Below are 4,218 nucleotides of genomic sequence, written 5' to 3'. Positions count from 1 at the left end.
AACACGCATCATGTTAAAAATTGCTCCAGCAATTTCTAGACGGGTTGCGAGCTCTTTATGCATGCTTACATCCTCAGTTATGAGAACTCTCAAGTATTTAAAGTTGTCAACTTCCTCGATTCTCTGTCCATTATTATAGAAAGACTGATCGGAGTCAATACAGGATTTGCTGCACATAATCTGAGTCTTTTTTGTATTGATATTAAGACGCAGACGAGTTGAGTTTTCTAGCAGTTTGTCAACAATTACCTGAAAATCACTAGACTTTTCAAAAAGAACTGCATCGTCTGCATACTTCAAGTCACACGACTTCAGGGGGAGTTCACTTATATACCTCGATCAGGTGGTATTGATTTGCATAAGTCCATTAGTATGATGAATAAGAACGGTGCAAGGACGCAGCCTTGCCTCACTCCAGTGGAGACCCCGAACCAATCAGTCAAAGAGCTGCCAATTGCTGTCAATGTAGAGCGCTTATATAATGGCAAATATCTTGGGAGGAATACCACACGCACCGAGAATGTTAAACGTTAAAATACCTATTCATTAAACTTCTCTGCCGGCGCATGCGCTCTTAATCTAATTTTTTTTCTAGCGAAGAAATTCAGTAAAACGGAGTATTAAAAATTAACGAAATGTGGTTCACTGTCTGTAGAGTACGTCTCTGATGTATGGGAGCGAAGAATGGACTCGGAAAAACGTGGAAGGAAAGTGTGCTGAATGCTGTCGAAATGCGATCTCTCGGGCGAATGTGTTGTAAAACTATGTACGATAGATCCACATATGTCGAGATCCGTACATTATATGAGCCATGCAATGTTGATGGATGCCGAAATACAGGAAGTCCGAGAATACGGTTCACCACGTTTGGTATTTCTTCATTTTGATCTCCTGTAAAATTCGTTACATGTTCATGAGCCTGTTTATACCCTGTACTCTTCAATTCGACGACTTTTCAACAAACGGTCTAAGGGTCTTATTTAAATGTTCTGTCTGTTAAATTTTTCCTACCTATTACATTTTAAAATTTCCCTTAACAAGGGCATACATATTATGTGTCTGGTTGTTTAAAATAATATACAAATACGTCCAGGATTCAAACATGTATTTTAAAATTTTGTATTTTAATTAAGTACCGCTTAACACATAGGTACCATTGTTTATGTCGTATTTTTGCACGCTTTGTTACACTTTATAACAACTTCTAACACCTCACATAAACCTCGTCAATCCTCGACCCAGCAAGTTTCGGGATGTTTTTGTGTTAACACTTTTTCTTATTCAAGTGTTTACTGAAGTCGTTTTGAATTAAATGATCGTATTTCTACAAATATATGCTGAGCATAATAATATATTTATGACCTCATTGAATAGTTTATGTGATTTTAATTTATATCCACAGAATAAGTTTCGTTTGACAGGTAATAAAAACGTAAATATTTAGAAGAAAAAAAATTGTGAAAAATTATTTTCTGTATTACAATGATGTTCAAATATCGGAAAACCCCTATGTTGTTCAACAAAATTTGTTTGGAAGTATTTTTGGACATTTGAACATCATTATACCAAAGGTTTATTAGCGGGTTGAGAGTTCTATCGACGTTTGTAAGAATACAAGAAAATCTCCTTAATAATGACAGACAGGGTGGTTTATGGATTTGTTAAGTTAAATTTAAATATTCAAAATCTTTTAAAAACAAAAATGGTACCTGTATTTTAAAATATAATGACCTTACTTACAGTGGAGAATGTTGATGACCTAACAAACAAAATATTGAGGATAATAATGAATAATGACTACTCAAAACAGTATTGTGAATGCTGACTTTACATACAACAATATTGGTAATAATACTGACATTACATACAACAATGTTGAAAATAAGGCTGACCTTACACACAACAATATTGATAATAATGCTGACTTCACGAAGAGATCTAAGTATAACTGTCTTGACTACACACGACCATAATACTATTTCGAATAATTATGGCTTTACTCTCAACAATTTTGTTAATAATACTGACTTTACTCATACAGTATTAAGAATAATGATGACTTTAAAGAAAACAATACTGAAAATAATACTGACCTTACATACAACAATATTGAGAGTAAAGCTGACCTTACACACAACAATATTGAGAATAATGCAGACTTTAAGGAGATAATTAAATATACCTGTATTGACTACACTACACACGACCATAATATTATTGAAAATAATTCTGGCTTTACTCTTAACAACATAGTGAACAATACTGATTAATCGCACAGTATTAAGAATAATGCTGACCTTACACACAACAATATTGAGAATAATGCTGACTTTTCACAGATAATTCAATTGACTACACCTGACCATATTATTGGAAACAATTCTGGCTTCACTCTTAATAATTTTATGAATAATACTGACTACTCAAAACAGCATTGAGAATAATGCTGACTTTACACACAACATTGCGAATAATACGGACCTTACACACGTCATATTGTGAATAATGCTGACTTCACGCATACAATTAAATCTTTGAATCATGGATCTTTAAGGGCCAATGCCGTAAATCGTAATATGACAGGAGAGTTATTATTAAGTCATTTTGTGACGATATAAAAAACTATTTGATGTCTTGACATATGCATGTGTGTGTAAAACAGTTAAATATAAAAATATCCAAACAGATTTAACTGTATTGACTTCACACTTTCGTTTACTATCAACAACTTATGAATGACACCGACTTAACTCATACAGTATTGAGAATAATGCTGGCTTAAAAAAAAATAATTTTGAGAATAATGCTGACCTTACATACAACAACATTAAGAGTAATGCTGACCTTACACACAACAATATTGAGAATCACTGACTCTACTTACAACATTGTTATTCATGCTGACTTTGAAATACAAAACAAACCATATTTTATATCCCGTAATTTTCCAAATCTATTTTCTCACCAAGAAGCAAATTTTTCTTACACGTTTTTTTATATGCATAACTGTTAATTAATTAAATAAAATAAGTTGTGGTAAATTTGATTGTAAGAACTCCCGTCCTTATTGAAAACTGTTTTTAACCAAAATATTTTTCTCACGAAATCCATATTTTGCGAAGTCGCTTTTTTAAAATACACAACACGATTGTACAGTTCACCAGTAAGACCATTTGAGTCCATAAAACGAGATTTGAGAAGAAGGACGTTTGACATAAAATTGTACTCTATTATGTCTGACTCGATTAATTATTACAAAACGCCAGTGTAAAATGTAAATAAATGTGGTGATTAACTGGTAGAAAAATTGACACGTTATTTGGACCTCGGTTGGTTGAAGTCTCTGACATCAACTTTTCCTTCCTACAGCTATCTACAGCTAGTACAAATTGCATACAATATCTCTCTAAATATAATAAATACTAGATTAAGATATGCGATATTCCCCAGTTTTACAATAACGTATCGATTAAAAAAATCGGAAATGAATCACTAATTCATTCAAAAGTTTACCAATGTTATATGAGTACCGAATATACGGTTGTGTCAAACACTCTTCGCGTCTCAGTATCGATGGAATAGGAATAATTGCAAGCGAGAGAGACAAATGCACGCGTCACGCAGGCCAGTGGCAAAGTAACCGGTACCACAGTCTCAGTACGCCAGTTGCGCAGTTGCTTTCGAACCTTTGTAGGGGCGGTTTCTTTGTTAGAGCTGTGAACGCCAGCCAACGGTTTTCTTCATGTTTTTAGCAATAAGATTTATAATATTATCGCTTTTGACTTTAACTATACTTGACTGTTCATCTCTAATTTTTTGCATGTGTATTGACTAAACAGCACTGTAACGCGCGAATGTTTTTAGCGAAGTACCGAAAAAAATAAAAAATTTCGCCTCAAAATGTATTTTTTTGTTGTTTGTGGTGGTCGAAATGTTATAAAGAAGAATTTTTCATTGAAAATATTGCTCTACGATTAAATGAATTTTCTCTTTCACACAAGCACCGGCCACAGAACAGCGTATATGTCTTTCTCGTTATAGGTTCTATTTTCGCTATCTTTCTAATACAGTTAAATATATTTATTGTGGTAAAGGCATCACTTTCTCTTAAATAATTATTCTTCGCAAAGTAAGGATAAATATTTTTTATACACATTTTACTTTCTAAATCCGATGTGAAAATGTGCATTTGAAGGAAACAAAAATTACAGTTTCATT

The 4,218-nt window shown here is 33.1% G+C and overlaps 1 long non-coding RNA gene across 1 annotated transcript; it reads right to left on the bottom strand.

Moving 5' to 3' along the window:
- Positions 1-843: 843 nt before the first annotated feature.
- On the bottom strand, positions 844-3,901 carry LOC148271687 (uncharacterized). Its single transcript, XR_015825042.1, has 2 exons — positions 2,298-3,901; positions 844-1,892 (listed from the first exon to the last, which is right to left on the bottom strand). It is a non-coding gene; the product is annotated as an uncharacterized LOC148271687 (long non-coding RNA).
- Between the last annotated feature and the right edge of the window lie 317 nt (positions 3,902-4,218).

Source organism: Micrasema longulum, unplaced genomic scaffold (genome assembly GCF_059751315.1).
Source record: "Micrasema longulum isolate JH-2025_06_02 unplaced genomic scaffold, ASM5975131v1 h1tg002725l, whole genome shotgun sequence".
In the NCBI taxonomy this organism is placed as follows: domain Eukaryota; kingdom Metazoa; phylum Arthropoda; class Insecta; order Trichoptera; family Brachycentridae; genus Micrasema; species Micrasema longulum.
The sequence above is the reverse complement of the archived record's forward strand: the minus strand, read 5'-3'. Positions and strand labels throughout refer to the sequence as shown.